The following is a 25,123-nucleotide window of genomic DNA, read 5'->3' on the forward strand; positions in this document are numbered from 1 at the left end:
TCCTCTCCCTAATGACTGATACAATTGGGTATTCAGTAAATGCTCAATAAATATCCCTTTAATGAACTAAATTAATTTCCCAACTTTAATTTCCTTATAGCTTAAGGGTACAGTGATGACAATAGGTATGGTCCTGCCTCAATGAGAAAACGAATGCACTGGAAATGATTGCCCCAAGCCACTATGTCAGTCATCCCAAGTCACTATGTTTGTGCCCTTTGTCTAGAGCACTAAGGTGAAAACATTTGAGAGGACATCTTTAAGAAGAGATGCTAAGGCCTTTGGACTAAAATTCTAAGGCATGTTAAGGCATTCGGACATTGTGCAACAGGTGATATGGCCAAACTACTTGTTAGTGAAACCATAGTTGGCTACTTATGGATTTGGCGAGGGTGTAAACTTGGAGAAGAAACAAAAGGGAGTCTTTTGTATTAAGTGGAATTGAATTTATTCTTATTTAACTGCACGTAGATCATAAGGGAATTAAGAGAGATTGGTAATGCCAGTTTCAGACTTGAGCAATTAGAACAAGAATTGGACTGTTTGCTTAATTAAAATCACAGGACAAAGAAAAGAAAAAAGAAAATCACAGGCAAAAGATTTGATTTTTTGTTTTGATTTTAGATGTCTATAGGAGTTAAATGAATATTCAGGAAGACTATTTTTGCCACATTTTGAAATATTGCTAAATTCTTGGAGATAGCTAAAAAAAAGAAGAGTAAGAAGTGAAATAATTTTGAAAAGGTTTTAAGATGATAATGGTAGTCTCTTTCATTTGATGACAAGTAGAAATACCTTTTAGCTTGGCTTATTTACCTTGGTTTTATTGTGTATGGGATATTTAAAGATATATGTTGCATTAACAAATTGAAGGACCTAGTTATATTGAAATCTTAATAATTTTTTCTTGAATTAATACTGTTGGGAAAAATAAAGGTTTCATAAAGAAATGATAGGCTTCATTTAATTTCATATACATCTTTAAATTTCATGAGTATGTAATAAATGGTGGCAAAACAGTATAAAATTGAATATATTATGCTCCTAAAAATTTAAGAATCATTTGAATTGGAAATCAAGATTTTACATTTTAAAGTAAAAATATGTTTGAAAGAGCAGCTCATAAGCACATCTCAGTTCTTGTAAGAATATTTAAAATGCTTTTTATATGAACAAATCTAATCATATCAGACATGAAATAATAGATCCACTACAGAGTATATGTCATTTTTCTGCAAAAAGAAAGATAGAAGTAGGCACAAGTTCATTCTCGTTTCTTCATGTGGGTGTTTTCGTGCTCTTTTATTCTGTCACATTGCATAAACTATTCTAAGTTGAAAAGTATTTCCCACAGTAAGACTGGATTTCAGTCAATATGAGATAGAAATAAAAGCTGTGGGAATGTTATGTTGAATTAAGTTGAATTTTTTAGAGAAAGTATTTACTTTGCATAATATTTTGGAATTATTTTTTTAACAGTCTGGTTAACAGGGTTACTTTTGTTATCTTGGGTGATTTCTTTATTTCTTTTCTAAGACTAATGTTTGCACAAAATAAATAGAGAAATTACCATTATGCTAAAAAAAAAAATGGATTGAATTTTGTCTTTCCTTTTTTCCCCTCTCCCCAAGACAGACAAAAAAGAAAAAATGATCTGGTAAATTGCTTTAGAAATCATGACATAGTTTTACGATTAGTTTTTAACTATGTCTTGTTCGAAATATCCTGTCCAGGGTGAACAAATCTATTTTTAGAGATGGAAGAATGATAATTCAGTTTTTATGTTTTAAGGTAAGATAAATGAATTATAGCATTTATATACCTTAAGAGCCAGTAAATGCTAAAAGAATACAGTATGACTTAATAAATAATAACATTGCTGGAACAAACATTTTTTTTTGTTGTTAAAATTCTAAATATCTATAAGTGGTCTTAAAATATACCCTACTCATATTTTTATTCAAATTTTAAAATTATTGTCTTCTGTGGTAGATACTATTGATGATCTGCCTATAACCCCTCTCCTTCAGCATGTCCCAGATAAACTTCTTTACTTGAATTATTACTTCAGAGTTTGCTCCTGGGGCCAACTTAAACTAAGGTCTCTTCTTTCTCCCTAAAATTATTTTAGAAAATGAAAAAGAATAGGGCCAACAAATAGATAAACAGGCTTCTAAAGGAAATGGTGGTTAAGATGTAAAAAGTTTTCAGATAGTGTAGATGCCAACAGAGGCAGAAATAAAATATTTGAGATAATGTTTTTAGTCTATAATTTGAAAAAAGGTTAAAAATAGAGGTCTAGCTTTACCAATGGTCTGGAGGGAGTGGAGGGAGACAGAACAAAAGAGTTAGATATATTTTCATATTTTTACCAAAAAGAAAAAAAAAAGAAGCTCTTTTTGCTTTTTTTGCAAGGAGAAATACTATACTGTAAGTTTTTCTGCTACTCTGAATTTAGGTCAGAGGTGCATTTGAAAATATCAAATTAAAGGAAGGCGTTATTTTTGCTATTGCATCTGGAAAGAAATCTTTTTGTATGTTGGAATAAAAATGTAAAAATCTAAACCAATTGCTATGTTTGTTTTAGTTATAGCGTGAGAATGAACAGAAAGATAAGCTACCTAAATGCTTCTCTATAGCAGTCAAGGCTGTTTGAAAGTTAAAATAGATGAGTTCTCTCTAAAAATCTGTTTCACCTTTTTACTCTTGGGCAGGGTGTGGGCTTGGTTAGTCTTTTTAACTAGTATATGAAGGAGGAAGCTAGGTCTGGGCTAGTTGTTGTATGGCCCCAGGGAGAAAGGGGTATCTTGTCAACCAACCATCACTATATTTTAATAATAATGTATCCATGAGTTAAAATATCTAACTTATTTAGCAATTTTGCTATTTTCCCTTATATAGCAATCTGTTACTCTTTTACTCTATCTTTTCAAAATTTAACATGTTTTACCATTGTTTTGCTATTATTAGGTAACTTTCTTGAACTTTCACAAGAAACATAATTAGAATTTTAGAACATGTATTGTAACCTCTACATTAAAATACATATAAATGTAATCATCGATTAATTCTACTAAATCCAATTAAAATTTTATTTCTAGGTATATGTGATTCCATCTGATGATATACGTAGGAGAGAAAGGGATTGAAAGAGAACTTGGATGGCAACTGTATGATTGAAACTATTCAAAGTCAAGTATCCATATTCTTTCAATTATATTTGAGCCTACCCAGGTAAGAATAAGTGATTGTTTATTTACTTTAAACGATTTTGAAAAAAAGATTTGAAATTACAAAAAAAGTTTTTATTTTGTACCAAGAATTTTAAAAGATAATAGATAATTTTATTACAGAAAATAATAAAAATGCATAAAAGCATAATAAAATTAAAATCATGAATGAGCCTATTTTCTAAAAATAACTTCTATCATTTTGTTCTTTATCATTTGATTTTTGTTTTGTTGGCTTTTTCCTTTACACAAAGTTGGGATAATATTATATATATTCTCTGTGAATATCTTTACTGGTTTTGTAACAAATCTATTTTGTTCTTTATTTAAAAAATTATTAATTTTTAATTCTTTAATGTCACCACATATTTGACCTTTTTTACCCCATTTATCTCCCCCATCCACCTAAATTTTTTGTTTTAATTGAGAATATGAATTCATGTTTCATAGTTTCCATTGTATCTGTTAATATAAGCAAATAATTTAAAAATATTTTTAGATGTGAGAATAATATCCTTGTAGATAAATTGACATATACATCACTCATTTTAGTGTTACTAAAATAAGCATCACTGATTCAATGGTTACCATACTTTAAAGGCTTTTTATTCTTATTGTTGAATTTACCTCCACAAGGTAGTAATGAATTACCGTTTCATTAGCCATTTTTGAAAATTTTTGTTGACTCATTGACATATTTTTTCATTCAAAGAATTTCTTTAAAAAATAAAAAAAACCTAGTCTGTGTTGAAGAAAAAATTTCAAATTAAGATTCTAAATTTTGGTTATAAGTAGTATGCCATACTCACATATTTCTAGCCAATATATCCCTTACATAACTAAGCCTAGAAAAAAAAAATGAATGTTAGATTTGCATAATCTTCTACAGTGTCTAAAAACATATCATTTGTAACTGGTAGCAAGTATACATTTATTCAATTAATATTTATTGAAAACTTACTACACTAAGCCTAACCACTGTGATTATTTGAGTGATGATGTTGGTGATGGTAAACGTTAGGCACAGGAGGCACAGAAAGAGTTTTCTGCCTCTTCTAATTTTCAGTAAAATATAGTAAGATAAGAAACATATTTCAGTTTCTTAGGTACTGGTAGGATGTACTAAGTGCCAAGAAATAAGTAAAAGGAAAGGGCAATTGCTAACAAAAGTACTTTCATTTTGGAAGGCTAAGAACACTTAACAAATGAGACACCAATTTAAGTTGTGCTTTTTAATGTAGGTAAGACTTTGGCAGGTGAACATTTAAATAGAGGTCCAAGTTGGAGCAAAAGTACAGAGCCAAGACAGCACGGGGGATATTCAGGAAACTGGAAAGGTGGGGAATACCTTCTGTGATTTGGATACCTAAATTTAAGCATTTATATTTCATCATTATATGGTGAGGGACAATAGCAGGGGAATAAGATGACCCGTGTCGTCCTTTAAGAAGCTTAATGTGGAAGTGATATGTGTGTTTGACTAATGAAGAGAGAGCAAACCCAAAGGAAGGGCGAATAATTTGTACACTTTTCCTTTTATTTTCATCAACATTTTTTAAACACTTGCTATTTACAAAAACACTACGATAAGAACTGTAGAAAAAACAAAGGTGAAGAAGACTTATTCCTCACCTCTGAGGAGTATATAGAGTAGCAGATGAGACTTCCGTGACAAACAGATGAATATAATACACCATGACAGTGTAACAACTGGATCATATTCAATGAAAAACCAGTTGGTAACTAATGACCTTGGGATGCAGGTACTGGGTTATTAATTGATAAGGTCTCCCAAAGACATCAAGTCTGATCAATGTTACCTAAGAAGCAATGTTTTTAAACTTTGCAATAATTCAAACAAGAAGCAATAGAAACTTTATCTAGAGTGAGAGTAGTATAAATATAAAACAGAGTATGGATAAATGAAATTTGGTAGTAGTAGAAGTGTGAGATTAAGGGGAAGGTCTTTTATCTTAGGCAAGAAGGGATATGTTGACAGTGTTAACAGAAATAGATAAAACAGCAAAAGTGGGATTTTTGTGTTAGTAAAATAATAGGCTTCGTTTTGAACACAGAATTTTCTTCATTTTTCTCTCATTGTATTTTGCTCATACCTTTGCTAGAGCACTCAACATTTTTTTAAGTTTCATTGCAATTTCTATGTAATTGAGGATTCATTTATTTACTATTAACAATGTTATGAGTTTCTTTAAACTTAAGGTATAAAAGTTAAAATAGTTACAACAAATAAAACATGAAATACAATGTAAAGACCTGATTTGATTTATAACCACCTTATATTAATAATTTAACTTTAGCCTTTCCAGAAGTCACAGAAGCGGATATGTTATTGCCCTAAGAGCTTAGATAAATTTATTATAGGAGTCTTAATGTAATGGTAAGAAAATTGTTCTTACCACTTAGAAGTACCTTAAATATTGCATTGTTAAAAGGAAAGGGAACTTTGTTAATAATTAAGTAGGTAAACTTGTGGAAGTTAAAAATTCAGCTTTTTCAAGAAGTCCTTCCTGACTTTTGAAATCTGGACCAGATCCTTCTCCTTTATGGTGTGTACCTTAACACACTATTCATACTTCTTTGTCATATGATACGTTGCTGTCTTGTCTATCATTCTCTGAGACTATAAGATTCTTGAGGGCTGAGTCATCATTTATCATTACTGATGTAAATTTATATCTAAATAAAACTCATTGCCATGTTTGTTTTATAGAGCATACTTCATATATATTTCTTAAATGCAAAATTGAATTCGTTTCCATGGCTTGTCTTAATTATTGCTGACCTATCCTAGACACTTTCTGAGCTCCATATTGGTTATCAATTGCTTTGTGATAAATCGCTCTAAAACTTAGCAGCCTAAAAACAGTGCTCATGTATTATCTCACAGTTTCTGTGGGCCCTGAACCTGGGCACAGCTGACCCCATATCTCTGGCTCTAGGTCTCTCATGATGCTGCAGTCAAGCTCTCTGCTAGAGTTATGGTTTATTCCAAAACTCAACTGAGCTAAGGGTCCACATCCGGATTCAGCCAGGGAGGGTCTCTCTTTATAAGGCTGCCTCATAATATGGAAGCTGGCTTCCTCCGGGACAAGCAATCCAAGAGAGCAAAAGTGAGCACCTATGGTGGAAACTACATTCTTTTGTAACCAAATCTAAGAAGGGTCATCCCACCCATAGTAAGTTGAATGATGACTTCCAAAAAGATATGTTCAAGTTAAACCAGTGTTACCTCTCAATGTGACATTATTTGGAAAAAGAGTTTTTACAGATGTAATTAAATGAAAGGTCTCGAGTGTGATCATCTTGAATTAAGTGGATGAGCCCTAAATCCAATGACATGCATCCTTAGGAAACCTACACAGAGGAGGAGACTGTGTAAAGACAAAGGCAAGGAGTAGAATCATAAGTCAAAGATCACCTGGAAACAGAGGAAACTGGAAGAAGTAAGGGACAAAATTTCCCTCAGAGCCTTCAGAGGAAATGTGGCCTTTATGACACCTTGATTTCAAACTTCTGACCTCTGGAACTGTGAGAGAATAATTTTTTTGTTGTTGTTTCAAGCCATACAGTTTGTGGCAATTTGTTATGTCAGCCACAGGAAGCTAATATACCACCATTTCTGCAGTCTTTTAGTTTTTAGAAGTCATTCTCTGGGTCTAGCATACATTCTAGATTAGGGGATCACAAAAAGGCATGAATACCAGCAGGCAGAGATTGAAAGCCATCTTAAGAGGCTACTTATTTTATCAGATTTCTAGATACGTCCATTTGTTTGATATAGCTATGTAGGTGGGCCAAACTCAGCAGGTCAGAGATTATTAGAAATTATGATTTAAAAAAAATATTTCCTACCTCTCTGATTAGAATTACTATTCATTTGGATAATCAAATTGGAAAACTTAGAGTCAATTTTAATTCCTTCTTTCTCAATGTTCGTGACCTTTAATTGATTAACCAATCTTTTTATTCAATTTCTTAAATTTTTATTACTTAATTTTTTCTTTTCAATCTGTCTCTTACTTTTTTACAGACTTTGTCTTTTGTGAAAATTAGCAAAATAGCCCCTAAATGGTCAAACCCGTTTCTGAGCTTTCCCCCTTTAAACTTTACCCTGCAAAATGGCTTTTGTAACCCAAATGAGATTATGTCTTTTTTTTTTTTTTTTTAATTTAGCACTCTTAGGAAACAGAAGACACTTGTGATCTGGATTTTGAAATCCAAGTTTCATCTTTAATCATTCCTTAATATAGATCTATAAAAAAGTATATAAAATTTTCCAGATATATTATGTTCTTTCATTTTTGCTTGTCTTTGGGAGTCTCTTTTTCCAGTAATCAAGTACTTTGTTTGTTTGTTTATTTGTTTTTATATCCAAAGCACTGAGAGAATGTCTAATATAATGACCAGCACAGAATAGGTTTTCATCTGTTATAAACTAATGTCAAAGATGTGTTGAAGAGAGCAGAAGACACCTGAAACAACAAAATAGCTAAAGTTTTACATACTAGCCTAAAATGGAAACAAATGAAAGAGAAAGGGAAATTATGGACTAATCATGGAGCCAGACTGAGAAATTTAAGGGTAAGATGAAGTAAAATGTATGTTCAATGTAAATATACAGAAGAAGTAGAAGGTCAAGCGAGTGTGACAGAATTTTAGACCATAAATGAAGTTTAGATTCAAACGTGATTATAACGTGGTTTTAAACTTTTAGGACTATTAAATGATACATCTTCATGGACATTACAATATACTAGGCAGAAAGTGTGAGGATGAAGTCGTTCAAGATAGTGAGGAGTAGAATAGATGGCAAAAAAATATGATGCAGTGTTAAGATAGTAGAAGTATAATTTCTTCCTCCTGTGTTTTAATGAGTAAGACTAATAACACTCTTATCTGAAGAGAATCTCTAGGGAAATGCCTCCGTGAAGAGCAAATTCAAAACCTATTCAGGAGATGTATTATGCTTTATCTACATTTAAATGCAAAAGAAAATAACCTTTAAGTCATTGAAGAAATTGAAGAAAGCCATTTTGCTTTACTGACCTTAGGTTGTACATTTAAAATTTACATTTTGCACATCTCTCTATATAAATGGTGCTTCTGTTATAATAATGATATTCAAGTTAATTTTTGCGTATATAATATTAACATTGGTTTTATTTATTGAAGAGATTTAAAGGAAAACAATATTCTATATACTTATGCAATTGTAATGAATAATTTCGACATAAATTAATTATTATTGAATGAAATGGTAAAACCTAGCAAAGTGATGTTCATCAAATATATTGGTCTCTGTGCTGAAAAGTGGCAAACTGTGGCTCTTTCAGTATAAACTAATTATTTATGCTATAAGGGTCTCATTTATTATACCAAAGCCTTTACTTAGAAGTAACACCTTTATAAAATGGTTTAACTTGCTTTTAGAATGTGGTTTACACTGACAAAATTTAAAAATAAAAATCTTTTAAGTAAACAATATTAAAAAAAAAGATAATTTTAATACATAAAGACAGAAATAAACGAGAGAGAATAGGATTTACATTAATGTGTGCGGTGCCTGAAGAAATGGAAGCGGCTAGCTCAGAGAAGGAAATTGGCAAATTATAAATGTTAAATTGCATAGTTCATCTCTAAGTGGTTTTAGAATCTGAACTGAAAACTTTCTGATCATGTGACCATTTGTGAAACAACACCTATTTATACAAGTAATCCATATTACGTAGTAATCACATCTACGTTTGAAGAATCTGTCAAATATCTTCCAGTTTTTAAGTTGTAAGTAACAAACTAGTTCTGGGCAGTTTAAGCAAAAAAGGCATTTTGCTGAAATGAGGTATGGGTTAGCTCTTAGAATCAGAGGGTAATCAAACGAAACAGTTCTAGGGAAAGCTAGGAGCCAAAGCTGGTCCAGAGACCCAGAAAGCAGGAAGTAGAGAGAGACTGTGAAGTGTATTGCCATGGAGCTAAATCTGGACTGATAGTTGTTTTAATGCTTTCCCTCCCATATTCACAAAAGGAGTCTGCATGGCTGAGTTTGAATCATTTGCCCTCTGCAGGGAACCATGGCACTTGATTAACAATTCTCTCGAGACTGAGACTGCGTGCTTACAGAGAAAGTAGGTTCCCAAAACTTCAAAGTTCTTGGGACCAGGATAGGGGTGGATCTGGGGCAAGTAAAAACAATTGATGTTTGCTAAAACTCTTTTTCAGAATCGTCATTCAAAATCCATCAAATTCTAATGGCCATAAATTCTCAAATAATAAAGATTTCGCCAGTAAAATTAACTTAGATTAAATAATACTGTTACTTAGGTTTCGATAGATATGTATTATTATAAAAATATATTTGTTCTTTTATTAATTGCCTGTTATATACCAATTGATGTACTTAGCAGTGAACATAAAATTATAAACAGTAGAACTGATTTTGCTTTGCCTGGAGTTTATAGTCTAGTGAGATTTGAAATACAACAATTAATATTTTACAATAAATCTAGGATAGGAGGTGTATTTGTTTCCTAGGGCTACTGTAACAAAGAACCTCAAACTGGGCATCTTAAAACAACAGAAATTCTGGAGGCTAGAATTTTGAAATCAAGATGTACAGGGTTACACTAACCGCCAAAGACTTTAGGGGAGGATCTTTTCTTGTTTCTTCCAGCTTCTGATGGCTCCTGGTGTTTCTTGACTTGTAGCAGCCTGACTCCAATCCCTAGCTCCATCTTCACATGGCTTTCTTCCCTGTGTGTCTCTGGGTGTGTGTCTTCTTCTGTTATGAATATGTCAGTCATTAGATTTAGCTCAAGATCCTGAACTAATTACATCTGTAAAATGTCTATTTCCAAATAAGGTCACATTCTGAAGTTCTGAGTGAACGTAAATTTTAGGGAGATCTTCCTAAACTCACTGTAGGGGTTGCACCATACTGCTCGTGTTCCTAGCAGGGTCCCTGGGCCTATACTTGGTGCATGTTAGAGAATACCTAAAGGAAATGATGTCTAAACTACGGGTGAATGTTCAGTCAGAAGGGAAGGGACCCTCCCAACATCTGAGGAAGTATCGTTTATTGGAAGAACTGAAAGCAGTTCAGTGCAGTTGAAGTAAAGAGTATATAGGGCTGGGTAAGAGGTGGAGAGGAGAGATGATGGTGAAGAGGTTAAAGAGACATGGAAGGAATTTGACATTACCCTAAATGTAGTGAGGTGCTACTAGAAGGAATTAAGCAGAAGATAACCAAATAAGATGTATGTTTTACAAAACCCACATTGGGTGCAATGTGGAGATAAAGAATAATCACGCAATGCTGGAGAAAGAAGCTATCTAGGATACTCTTCAGTAATCCAAGATTGAAATAATGGAGGCTTGAAGAAGGAGATGCTGGTGGGAATGAAGAAAATATGATGTATTACAAAAGTGGAATGGATTTTGTGTGAATTAAAAACAAAAGGTGAAAACAGAGGGATTAAGTATAGTGGCCCAGGTTGTTGGCTTCTGAGATTATGTTGATATGGTTATAGGTGCTGAGATTGGAAATGTGTGTGTGTGAGAGAGAAAGAGACAGACAGACAGACAGACAGGCAGACAGACAGAGAGATAGAGAGAGACACAGAGAGAGACAGAGAGAGATTGAGAGAAAGAGACAGATACACTCACACCTGGGAACAAAATACTGGGTTCAGTTTTAGATTTTTAGCTTGGGTTGTTGTGGTACTTCCAAAAGAGTATGTTCAAGAGGCAGTTGTTTATATGGGACAGGTGATGCTGATTAAGGAATTCTTAGTATATAAATTGTCCATGACATTGTTAGGGATATTTGAAAAATTACTATATCCAACAAAGTAATATTATGCAGACTGAAATAATGACACTTAGAAATAATATATAATGGCATAGGAAATAGCCATTTAAAATCCAAAAAGAACAAGAGTGAAAGAACAAAGCTGGGACACACAGTTGTATCTACAGTAAGATCTTAACCTCTTATGTATGTGACTCCCTTTAATATTAAATACTGAAAGTAAATACACCTAGGTGTTAGCAGTGGTTACTTCTAGGTGATTTTAATTTTATGCTCCTTAACTTATTTTTAAAGTATAGTGGATCATTGGAACATATACTACTTTTATAACCAGAAAAAAATATTTTTGGGGGGGGGTATAAATTTTAGCACGTAAAATGTACTTGAAATAAGATTTTTATAGCATAGTATTTTTTAAAATATGTAACTGATTTTAAGCTTTGGGTATCTTTTGACTTAAGAGGAAAGAAGTTGTGAATGAAGAGACATATACCAGCTGAGCCAGATATTTCGTAAAATATCTTATAATATATGTGGGGATATGGATTGTGCATCCTTAGCTCGATTAATTTGGTATTTGATAAATCAGAGAAAAAATTACTACTTTTGGACATGAAACAGAAAATAAATTTAGATTGAAAGCATTTTTCACTTGATTTTGAGAACCCTATCACTCTATGAGCAACTTAATAAGACACATAAATTGATCTTTTTATGTAAGTTGTCATTAGTAATGCCAGGTTGCCTTATGTAAGGTGATTAGATGTTACATTCCTGTGCAGATTTTACTAATTTCTATAAGACTCGAGTGGTATTTAGATTTCTGGAATGCAAAATTAGAACTGTAATATTAAATCTACTTTACATATCCAAGGGTCATGCTGGGAGAACAGAACATATTTGCATGTTATGTTTTCTCTATGCGGTTTCAGAATATTAAGCAATTCCATTAACACATAGTGGGTGATATGATGGTGTAGTTAAAACTCTCAAGTCATTCTTAGGCTTTTTTTTTTTTTTTTTTTTGAGTTACCAAGGGTAGCACAGGGTAATTTATGCCTCCTAATAACTTTCATAAAAGGCCGAATGCTGGCTAGTACTTGCAATAGGGAAAATCATTTGACATTTATGTGGGAGTTTTTTTTTTCTTTCAAATTTTGATAATTGCTTAAATAGAATTGTTTGATTCTATTTAATAAAATTATTTGCTAATCCTGACCTAGGATGAAATATAAAAATTTTGCTATTTAAGGATAATTCAAAATTCAAAAGTATGGCTTTCTAATGACTATAAAGTAAGCAGATCCTCTTTAAAAATAGTTTCAAATATACTCAAGTTGTGTATATGTGTGTGTGTGGGTGTGTACTGGAAGTAAATTTCTTGGTTAATTATTTTATAAGAAAATATAATAATAATTATAATAGAAAAGGAACGTAAGCTTAACATTTTACTCAGTTCAGTGGGGATTTAACTTGTTTATCCCAAAAATATTTTAATGACATGCAAAATTTGACTTAATTAGTACTATAGTAATTGTGCTAGAAAATCTATCTGCTTGAAGTTGATGGGCCTTTTCTTCCTCATTGAGTAGAGTTTTCTAAATTCCTGAGTGAGTATTAAAAATCTGTCAAGGGATCCTTAGCAGCATTAATAATATTAATAACAATGGCCAACGTTTACTTATTGTATAGTTTGTGTCAAACACTGCACAAATGAACACATTTAATCCTCATGGAGGAATTTTGAGGTAGTTTACAGATGAGAGAGTTTAGGCACAAAGAGAGGAAGTAAACTTGCTCAAGGTCAAATGGCAGAGATGGGATTAGAACCCAGATAGAGTCCTTGTTTTATCTACTATACTCTATTATGTGAGGAAAACAGATGTTAACAAGAGAGAAAGCATTTTAATCCAAAAATATCAAACACTTAGTATTCCATTGTCATCTTCTGTGACATTTAGTTCTATGCTAGACAAGTTACATATTCTATTTCCTCCCACACTGTTGTATGTACCTCACTTTTTTCTGTTTCAATCATTTCAGATAGGTGTAACTTTTCTGTTCACCTATGTAAAATTCATTTTTATAGTTTTATATGCATGTTTCCTAGAATGTAGCATTATAAAGAGATTCCAAGATAAACCTCTTATTTTGAGAGTGTAAAACACAAGTCTACGAGTTATATGCCCTAGGTTGACACTAATGCAAACCCCAATAGTAAGTTTTCAGAGTAATGAGATTATTAAAAGAGCTTTTGACAGCCCTTTTATTATTTAAGTTTATACTTAGTATTAAAGCATATTTTGAAAGCAAATTACAGATTTTCTATTCTTTATGAGAAACTAAGCACACTCCCAGTAATATCCCACTTACAAACTCAAATCCCTGGATTGAACACAAAATAAATATATATAATTCATTTCAGAATTGTGCTGGAAAACAAGTCAGATAACTCTACACCAAAAAGTGTGAGCTATCCAGAGAAGGAAGGATACAGTGTCAGATTTGAGAAGGAAGCCACGACTCAAGATATGTACAGGAGAAGACTGTTAACTGACGGTGGGTGTGGCACCATGAATGCTCCATACTCAGAAATGCCAGGTTCCAGATTCCTGGAGAAGCAACGTGTCTAGGGAGAGGTAACTAGTTGCTTAGTTGGGATATAGCAGAGGATTCAAGCATTCAAACCTGCAGAACCCCTGTTTATATTCTGTGGTCTGGACAGTGAAGATGTGATCTTAGATTAGACAAAAACAGTGATGTATTCAAATGATTAGTGATGATGAAGGGAATCAAGGAACTTAGTTACCAAAATTGCCCTTTATTCATTGTGCTTGCCCATTCCTCCACTTTCACTGAAGAGAGATTACAGAACTGAGATAACAAGAATAAATAAAATAAGCAGAATGCAATTAATATGCACAGCAGAGGGATATGAGAGATATTACTTGAATAGAGGAGAGTTAAGCAAAAATCAAGTGAGTTAAAAACTTCCATCATGTTCCTTTAACATTTCAACTAGGCCAAAGGATAAATGAGAAATATTTCAACCCAAAATTCTGCTGTATATTTAAAATGTTAGAAATAGTGTAAAAAATCAGGAAAGAAGGTGGAGGACAAAGGTCATTATGTGGTTTCAAAAAAAAACAGTAATTTTTTAAGCATGGCATCTTTTTTACTTTTTTGCGTAATTCTTTCCAAAATTACAGTATATCCCATTTTTGTTATAACATAGTCAAATATTTCAACATTAACCATAGAAAATATTTAAATCTCAAATAGTATAATAACCAGAGTTTCTGAAAGTTATTTTCTAATAAGTATAAGTAATAGCAGAGTGAAAAACATTTTGCCTGTATAGAGTTTGAGCGTATCATTTATTTATTCTCACTTCTCAGGGACAATATAAACAATGTTGAAGAAAATAAACTCTGATGAAAAAAAAAGAAAGTGTTTGGATTCAAAGTAGTAAAGAGTGCACCTTTTCATCTCCACTCCAACTCTTATTTAGGAAATAAATTGAACCCACTTTAAAAAGTGGCAGATGACACTTTATTTTGTCAGGCTTTCATAATGACTGGATTTTTATTCTAGAAATAGAGAGCTCTGTGCACATGGTCTATCTGTGTGATAGGGCATAAAGAATATTTTTCTATTTCCTGAGCTTTGGGAGTTTTCAAATAGTAACAAAATATTTTCATTGTTTTTATTCCAAGGTTATACTGTAGATTTTTGGCTTTTTAACACTATTTAACCTATTATTCTCAAGCCTAACAGATTCCCAGTCATACTCTTAATATCGCATTACAAACAACCCTTTTAAGTTTGTGTTGAAGACGTGCCAGACAATTTTTTCCTCTTCCCCTGGTAGCGATAAGTATCATGCTGAGGAAACTTGAATCTTTTGGATTCCTTTGTTCTTTCCAAATTGCAGAATTGTTATTTTACCAATGTCCTTGGTAGTACAGAACTAAGCGATTTCACTAACAAGTAGGTATGATTTGGTATAATGCAGGAATCAGAACAATAATATATATTATTTAGCCTGTACTTAAAAACCCCACTTAATTAGTGCCTGCTTTATCTCTGGTACTGGTGTCATTGGTACTTCATCTGCTGTATTCAGTAACTCATTTTCTTCTTACAATTAACTCACTATATAAGAAATTTATCTTCTCATTGTGAGATGAGAAAGTTGAGGTTCAGAGAATTAAGTGACTTGCCTAAATACTCTTAGCAAACATAACGCTGAAGACACAGTTCAGCTCAAGCCTTCCAATGAAAATTGGTCATTCTTTTTCAATATTTCTTAATAAATCTTATTAATAATGCATACCACTGATGTTTTCCGAAATAATATGAGATGCCTAAGAGTGTAGTCGAAGATCTGGCTTCTCCTATGCTATGTCTTGATTTTTTCTCCCGGCCTCAAGCCCTCAAGAGTTAGACTGTAGATATTATTTCAGCCTCCCTAGGCAGATGCTATGAGTTGCTGGAATCGTTGGTTTCAGTGTGGACCTGTGCTACCTAGTTCTGATCTGAGATTGTATTTATTTATTCATTTACTCTTTTGTTCTGCAGATATTTATTGAACATCTTTCATGTGCCTGGCAGTATTCTAGGTACTATGGAGTCAGTATAAAACAATATAGACAAAAACTCCTGCCCTTCTGGGCTTTGCTTTCCAGCGTGAGGGCATCATTGCAGCCTCCTGCCCCTTCAGATCCATGACCTAGAATTAAACCTTAAAAAAAAAAAAAGAACCTCTTCAGTTTTTGCATATTTGAAAAAATAAAATAATAATGAAAAATGCAATGAAGTTATCAAATAACTGTGCAATTATTGTTCTATTGACAAATCTGACCAACTTGTAGAAATTGTTGACTTTCAGACAAGTACCACCATTTTATAGCTTGACATTCCATTAAAATACAAAAGAATATATTCAGAACAAGAAAGACTCTGTACAGGTGTCCACACACAATGTTCAGAAGCATGGAATGAAAGTTAAGTTCCACCTCTAACTGTAGCTGTGGATTTAACTATCAATCCCTTCTCATTTCCACACATAGACAAGGGTAGCTAGGCCATTCTCTCTGTCTGGGTTCTGTCCAACTCCATCCCTAACTTCAAATACTTGATATCTTATATGCCTCGAAATTTCACACTTGTTCATTTCTGCTCATTGTGGATTGGTCTTTTCATGTTGTCAGAACTCTTATGTCTGAGGTCTCCCTGAGAGGTTACTCATACGTCTGTATCTTAACCATAATCAATAACTTTTATTGATTATATTTTTGAACTTTCTATGCTATTTCTATAGAATTAGCTAGTTGTATTCAAAAGAAGGGACGACTTTACTGCTTATAGTCACTGATAGTCACTGTTTTCAGCTAATCTGTCTATAGCTGTGTATTTCTATGAATTTTCTGTATCAACTCAAGTCAGGAGATTGCTGACTTGAATTGTAGAATTGCTGCTGAGTGTGAGACAGAACATCAATTTATGTGCAAGATGTTAATTTGCATGATTGAATGATTCTTCTCCAATACTTCAATATAGTAGTAGGAAGCATTTTCCTTCTGAGATGTTTTGTTTCTGTTTTTGTCTCAGAATAGTATGTGTTCTCTCCTCAACCACCTAACAGATACAAGCAATAGTTAAGAGCTGCCTGATGCTGTGATATTTAAATATTTCATATTCATAAATTATTATAACGAAATTCTCAGTTAGCCTTATAATTGCAAATTATGACCATTTTCTGTCTACTTTTTACTGTTTCTTAGAGTTCATCTTGATTATCACTTATCTCATCTCTGCAGTATTCCATATTGGAACAGGATTTATGTAATCAATTTTATGAGAAGATGGAGATTTGACAAAACCCAATTAAGTATCACGTTATGCCTTTTCATCTGTAATAAATATTTTATAACAAAATCTTGTTTTTACAGATGACTAACCCAATTCTCCATTTAAATGGAAAAGCACCATGGCTTTCACCTTTTCCTTTGGAATGTCTGGATAGGTTTCCAATTATCTTTCAGTTTTTCCAAAAGCCTTGAGCTCTGTAATCAGTAAGTTTGATTTAACAATTAATATAAAATTGTATCAAGTCGTGAAAGGAACCTTTTTTTTTTGCCTGGAATACCTGTTTCCTAGAAATCCAGCCAATCTTCCAGATCTACCTGGGCATCACACTGCTTCCAGAATTGTAATTCTGTAATCACTTTGTCTGCCTTCTCACCACCCCCTTACTTTCAGACAATAAATGCAGTCCATTAACTCTTTTAAATGTAATGCATTCACTTTTTTCCCATTCTCAGAGATAGGCGTTGTTTCTCTACCATCATATTTGCCTGAGCTACAATAACAGCTTTTTAAGTCTTCTTGTAGTATTCACTTAAAAATATACATACATTAATATGCAAATTTACATTTAGATTTATTATCTCCTAGGTAACTTGAGTTGCATCTCATTGCAAGTTGGGCTTAACAGGCCCAACAGGTTTCTTCGAGGTGTCAGTTTTTCTTTAGCTATATACAGGTTTTTCCTCCTTCCCCTTTTCTCTCCGCTCATCTATATTGGTCTATTTTCAGTTCTTCTAATGCCATGTTTTCACACCTTCAAATCTTTACACACAATGTTCCTTCTGCTTGGTAAACTTCACTTACATCTTTCAAGTTGTAGCTTAAACATCGCTTCCTCAGAAAAGCTCCCCTTGATGTCTTTATACTAATTAGGGTTCTCTAATGATATGCCACTATAACACCTTATGTATCTTTTTTTACTTTTGCTTCTCATTATCTGTGTAATTACATTTTACCCCAATATCTGCCTTTCCAGATAATATGTGGGCTCCATTGGAGCATAAGTTAATTCAATCTTGTTCACCCAATAGCCACAATATAAATTCTCATTAAATATTGTTTAAATAAGGGACTGAATGATTAAAAGATACCTTTGTTGCTATTTTTAAAGATAGGCCATTTTTTGAAAGAAGTAAGTTTATCCCTTTTGGATTTTTCAAATTCTTTGATACTGTCTTTAAATAAAAGATATGTATAATTTAAAAAATCTATGCCTTCACCTTATGCACTATTACAACTAAATGTTAAAACAACTGTTAGGGGAATAAATGACATACATAAGTGGGTTGTTATATGTGTTGAGAGATGTTCCTATTTCAGTTTGCTTGTTACACTAATATTTTAATGTATTAAAATAAAGTTAGTGTTGTTTTTAAGGAAAATGTGTTTAGAATTATTGATTGATTTTTATATGCTTCTGTTGGTGACCAGGTTTTGTTATATATCTAGTTTAGTGAAATCTGTGATTTTCTTTACATCGAAGCTGCATGAATATATATTTTAACTGAAATATTGCCTGCAGTTGTGTAACCATTAGATATACAATTTTTATGACTTATTAGTATGAATCTAGCCGATAGACACTTGTTCTAAGTCATAACACTTCAGTCATCTTCATTGGAAAAAAAAATTTATGTGTTTTTTAGAGCTTAATTTAGCAAGAACTAAGTAAAGGACTTGAAAAATAAGATGCTTGCCCTCCCAGAGTGCTCAAAAGAATATTGAGACTGGAAAAGCTCAATATGTCCAAACTTGGCAATTCCTCTGAGAACTCAACTCATTAATTACTAAAAAGAGTTTTTATAATATTTCAGGGGCTTATAATTGTTTTCTATGCTAATATAATTTGTGACAGGAAGATTTCAATTTCCGTGTTATTTAATCTATCTAAATTTTAAAATCACATGTGATGACTGAAATAGTTCTGGTCTCTTCAGAAAACAAACCTTGTATAATTAGAGTAATTTACAGTTTCGTAAAATATCCCAAGGTAACATGGGATTTAATATGCTTTAAAATTATAAAAGAGGATTCTAACAAAGTGATTAGGTGATGTCCAAGGGCCCCTTTCAACTCCTTTGTAATAAATTACAATTTTTGGTTTTATGAAATAATGTTATATCAAGTATAAATATGTTACCATGTGGGAATAAATCTTAAGATGTCGAAATGCAGTATTTAAAGATGATTTTTAGCATTAAATAACTTAGACAAAGTTCACTTGTTTACAAATAACTAAAATTCCTTACTGTCGATTATTAATATGGTCTTGAGAATTTTTTCCATATATTCCTTTGGAGCTTCTGATAGAATAAGGAGTAAATCTAAAGTAACCGTGTATTTCACAGATAAGAGGAAAGGGCACATTTTCAGATAAGAGGGAAGGGCACATTTGGGGGACTTTATTTTTATTTATTTATTTATTTATTTTTGAGACTATAGCATGAAGGCTACTATGGTTTCTATATCTCAGAGCTAGCTAGAATGATCTTTGATAAAATCTGTTTCATCTAAGTAGTAAAGCAACTTTATCTCAGAAGACCTCAGGGCTGTATATATCCATCTGTGAAATAAATGTAGCCCAGATACCGAAATATTCCTGGGAGTTGGCTCTTTGGAGTCCTATGCTAATTTGGAGAATGTGACACCTATTCTTCTGCCTTAGCAAAGTTCAAAGAAAAGTTAAGTTCAGAGGAAATGTTATCATCTGTCCAGATCCTTTTTCAATATAGAACAAATCAGAGAAAAAGGTGTTTGCAATTGGAGAAGGAAAGAGTAGAAGAATTGGAATATGCCCTTAGAAAAGATGAAGCAGATGAATCTAGGTGAATTAAAGCTGCAACTGATGCCAATTTTTTGATTGTCAGTCCATCTCTTCTATCATAAGATTAAAAAGCACAAGATTGTTAACAACCAAAAGGACATACTAATTGTGTCCTGAAACTGAGTATTAGAGTAAGAATTAAAGGAAAACACTTTTATTGTTTCAAAATATCCCAAGGTAACATAGAATGAGTCCAGCCATTCTCAGTTAATTTCATGTTTTGCAGAATGATAAAACTAAACCAAGATGCCTTAGTGCTGTGTTACAGGAACACTGTTCATTTGCAAAGCCCTTTTCTTGGAATCCTTTGCCTATTCTGTGACTAATTAAAAATTAATAATACTTAATAATGGAAAAGGAAGGAAAGATAAAATCATCTAGAATAAGGTGGGACATATGCTTTTAAAATTTTACTGACTTTATCTTTCCAGTGATTTTTCAATTTTATAAGTATTGATTTTACTCTTTAAAATGAAATTTTTTCTATGCAGCTCTCCTCTCTTCTTCCTTTCTTCTTTCTTGTCTTTCTTCTCTCCCTCTTTTTCCTCCTTCTTTCTTCAGCTCTTCTGTTGGATGGAAGTAACAGGTCTCTTCCTGAGGTGATGAAAATGTTCTACATAAATGTAATTAGATTATGGTGATAATTGTACACCTTACAAATATTCTAAAAACCATTAAATTGTATATTTTAAATGGGTGGACTCTATGGCATGTAAATTACATATTAAGCAAGCTGTTTTTAAAAAGTAAAATGCCAACCAGAGATTTAACTAAGGTGACTGACATAAGTACAAGGACTCTAGCTTAGTATTATCTCAGATTGGTTACAACATATCACTGAGCTAAACACTCAGTTTCAGGACTCAGTTGGTATGGCCTTTCAGATAACAATCTTGCACTTTTTAGTCTTGTGATAGAAGAGGTGGACTGAACAATCAGAATATTGGCATCAGTCACAGCTTTAATTCACCTATATCAATTTGTGGGTTTTGCGTCCTATATCCTGGAAAGGGAGACTGTCGGTGATAATTCAAAGATAAGATTTGCCCTTTATGAAGACAAGCCACAGGGTAGCAAGCATTTGAATAAATAGTATTCAATTAAAAAGTGATCGAATCACAGAAAACATTTACTGCATTTAATCAGATATAGCTGGGTAAGTATACATTTATTTTTTTAAGCTGAGTAAGTTTTATTTATTCTCAAGTAAATGCTAAATTCACAATGGCAAAGACTGATTTTTTTTGAAAAAGAATTATACTTTCTGTTTTTGAAAAAGTTTCGGGTGCCTGGAAAATAGTCTTCATCTGCATCAGAAATTTTTTCAAAATATTTAAACAGTTAAATTTTGTTGCAAAACTGAGTTAGTGAGAATCCATGCAATCAGAATATATGTAGCATTATACAAATGCAATGTTATTTTGTTTTTATTGTTTTGTCAAAGCAGTGTCAATTTGGTTGTTTTTGTTGCCTTGTCTTACTCATTAAGATGGGAAATTCCTTTCTCCATTATCTCTTATGACATAGCATGGTTGCTTTTAAATTGACTGCTCGTTTCTCAGGTGTGGGCTGGGACCCCTCGCTTCTCACATGGAACGTCCTAAGCTGAGCTACTACCCCTCCCATTTCTTAACCGCCACACCATGGGTGTGCGGCCTGCCCATTCCTCGTCTCCGCCCCTCCTACCAGTTTCATCAGTGGCTTCTTCTGTATGTCCTTAGGACTTCTGTTTAGCTAAACTTAAGGCGGTTCTCAAGAGTGGTGTTTCTGTAAGTTTAGCTGTAATTTTGATGCGATCATGGGAGGATATGAGTACACCATTCACCTACCCCACCATCTCCAGTTCTTATTCATGGTGTTTTTTCATATCCTCTATTTTTTTCTTAATTTTTTGGCTCATTTTGGAAAGTTAGGTTAAAGTTTAATCTGATTTGTTGGCAGGACTTTTGGCATGCTTTCATTACTTGCAGAGATATTATTCTCCTCATTTTCTTTTACATTCTTATTACAACTTTACATGAGATTAGAACACAATCCCATTTTTGTTTTTAATTTTTGGCATGCAATTAGGTGTGCTGAATTTCAGGGAAGAAAAAAACCAGTGGCTTAATATCTTCTTTAGCTTCAGAACTCAAAAACTCTCTGTTCTATAATTTTCCTGAAGAAAAAATTATAGCTTTATAAAAGATAAAAGTATAGCTTTATACTTTCAGATTTATCCTGGCCCTGTCTTCTCCTCAAGTTTTTCTGGAATTTTCCTTTAGTCACTTTTATTCTAGTGTATCTTAATTTGTTTCTATTCTCAGAATTTATCTTTGTGACATGAGCTTTGAGAAATTCATAGGGCCCAGATTACCACAGCCCTTTTGGACCTAAACACAAAAACCTCTTGCCCATCCCATTGAGTTGGAATAGAAAAGGCCCTCTCAATTTCTGTGGTTCTTATTGAGAACGTGTTGGCTATTTTGGTGTGTTAAATGGCCATTTGATTTTCTTCACTTTCTCCATCATTAATGCTGATATCATAAGTGTTTCTGGCTGGCAATGGTTTACCTTAACCTAATTGCATTATGAGATTCTTGGAGATGGCTTATGTACCAGCCATTTATTACTTCATACTTTTTTTGTGTTAGAGTCCCATAGGCATCCTCAGCTGGGTCCTCTGCTTAGGGTATCACAAGGCTGAAATTAAGCTGTTGGCTGAACTCCATTTTCATCTATAGACTCTGTGAGGAAAGAATCTGCTTCCAAGATCCCTCAGGATGTTGTCAGAATTCATTTTCTTGCAGCTATACAATTCATGGCAAAGCCAATGAAGGAGAGACAACATCTGTTCTTCTTAGAGAATTTAGGGAAAGGCTGGGCTCTCCTCACAAGCACTTTTCGACATGGCTCTTTGCTTCTTCAAGGCCAGAAGGAGAATTTCTCTCTTTAGAAAGGGCCCAGAGTCTCTCTTTAAAGGGCTCTACTTGATTAAGTCAGATTCACCCAGGATAATTTCCCTTTCAAATAACTTAAAAGTCAACTGTTTGGGGACCTTAACTGTATCTGCAAAATCCCTCCATATTTACTATATTGCTTAATGTAATCGTGAATGTGATATTCCCTTATAGTCACTGGTCCTGCCCACTCACAAAAAGGATGTGTACACTAGGAGGAAAGAATCTTGGGGTCCATCTTAAAATTTTGCACATCACATTTGTCACTTAATTTTGTTGTAGATTTTTTTTCTAGATTTTTCATTTTGCTATCCTGGTTGTACTATCTCTTTTTATAAAGGAATTCACAAACTAGGCCACCATTATCACATTTTCCAGAAATTCTATAATTAAATTTTTATGTTAACAAAATTAAACAGGAGATGCTATCAAAATAAGAAAAGATACTATAGCATTGCAGGTATGATCTTATTTTATCAAAGTATAGGCTCTTAGACCTTTATTTATTTTGGGATTATCTTCCTCACTAACTTAGATGCTCCTTCCAAGTTCCCTTCAGAGAAACATGTTCATGCCTCTATCAAGACAATGTCCCTGAATCTTTCATAGAAATGTAGAACTTGTGCATTCCAGGTTATGTTTTGTTCCCCAAGAATGAAGAGCATTAAGTAAAATTACTGATTCCTTTTGAAAATGTTCTTTAGGCCTCTTTAAAATTCAGAGCCCACATGATCTAATTGGCAGTTGCACATATCAAGTTGAAATTAGAATTCATTACACATATACATTGATATCATCTGTTTGTTTTATTTAGAGGTGAAACAGCATTTCTTTTTCCACTTGGCTTCAATATTTGGCAATCGAAGTGCTTGGAGTTGTAAGTTACATCAGCATAAAAGACTAAAGGGAACTTTAAAAAAAATAACCCTTCAAAATCTTTAGCAGTTTTGAGATCAAACAAAGGTCAGCTACTAGTATGTTGTATCTTATCATCCATAAATAGGTATTAATTTCCCAAATGCACACAGTCCTAAGCCTATAGATCAGCTGTCAAACATGCATACTTCCTGGCTGACAAAAAACGATATGTTGATGTTGTGTTTTTTGCCCCCCTGAGTAAAAGATTTAAAATTAAACATCAATTTATATGGATATTTTTGATGATTTTCTTTAGCATTATTTTATAACCATTACATTTAATCCACCTTTAATGAAAATATTTTATTATTTCAAGAAAATAAAATTAACTAAAAGCAAAAGGATTGCACATTGATGCTGGAAGCGAAGCTTTACATATTAATAATTTATACATATTAATAATCAACTGAAGAATGTAAAAAAAGTAGGAAATTAAAACTTTAAGAAATTTAAACATTGAATAATATAAAAATATTTTTACAGGCCATCTGTAAATTAGATCTTATTATCACAAATATAGCTGAAAATGCCAGATAATTCAATCAATTATATCATCTTTAATGTGTACTTGAATATTTTTAAAAAACAGTGATTATTTTGCATGCTACATGAACTGCATTTGACCCTTCGTTCTAGTTGGAACCAGGCTCAGGCATAAAGAAAACAACAGGTACATGGCTTTTGCTTTAAGATTATTTCTTTAAAAGTGTTTTTCCAAAGTTATAGTAATATTAGTACAGAACTATAAGATAGAATTGCTTAGAAAGTATTCAAAATAGAAACTTTGACTCACAATTTACCCTCACATTTCCTTATCATTCATTCTTTTCCTTCAGGCTCTCACAGATCATGGAACTCTCACCTTCTCCCAAATCTGCTATACCCCTCAGTCCATCCAGTAGTAAGAACTTTTGGCTCCACTCTCGATTTTGTATACACAATTGACCAATTTTCACTTCTGCATGACCAATACCTTAGGCCAAACTACTTTTTTGTATCATTTCCACCAGACCTTCTACTTCGCCTACTTGCTTTCACTCTTGTACCACATTCCTTCCCTTCAGTGGTCTATTTTCATTCATTGTCACAATGATACTTTTAAGTAAAAAGTCATACCACCTTTGTGTTAAATCTTACCAGTGTCTTCCCTGTTATTCTTAGAACAGAGTTTGTACTCCTTGACCATGTTTATCAAGCCTGACAGATCAGGCCTTTCCAACTTCTGCCCCTTTCACTTTCCTTCTTACCTGCAGCCACTGCACACTGGCTTCTTTGTTGCTTTTCACAATGCTTGTAGGCTTGTTTTTTTCCTTTTGATCTTGTCAGAAATCTTGACTTACCGCTTCACTTCTCTCAGGTCTCTACTCAAAAGTCATCTTCCCCATGCAAACCCTCAATTTAAAATAGTTTCCCATCATATCACTTTCTAACATGTTACCCCGCCTCGTCCACCTGTTTCATAGTACTTTCGCTGCCTAAAGTCACTATATATATATGTGTATGTATACTTTTATTT

General features: G+C 32.9%; 1 protein-coding gene across 17 annotated transcripts in view; it reads left to right on the forward strand.

Annotated features, from left to right (window-relative positions):
• The window catches only part of GULP1 (GULP PTB domain containing engulfment adaptor 1), a 203,932-nt gene that overhangs the window by 69,896 nt on the left and 108,913 nt on the right, over positions 1-25,123 (forward strand). For 8 of the 17 annotated variants that reach the window (XM_039844217.1, XM_039844208.1, XM_039844197.1 and 5 more), the window contains exons 2-3: positions 3,102-3,234; positions 6,601-6,694. The exons of 2 other annotated variants lie outside the window; for them this stretch is intronic. The gene's annotated coding sequence lies outside the window, so the exon portion shown is untranslated. Of the gene's footprint in view, positions 1-3,101; positions 3,235-6,600; positions 6,780-13,480; positions 13,615-25,123 lie in introns of all 17 variants that reach the window. 7 more of the 17 variants (XM_039844216.1, XM_039844201.1, XM_039844212.1 and 4 more) reach the window with 3 other exon arrangements.

This window comes from Pteropus medius, unplaced genomic scaffold (genome assembly GCF_902729225.1).
Source record: "Pteropus medius unplaced genomic scaffold, Ma_sr-lr_union100, whole genome shotgun sequence".
Lineage (NCBI taxonomy): Eukaryota > Metazoa > Chordata > Mammalia > Chiroptera > Pteropodidae > Pteropus > Pteropus medius.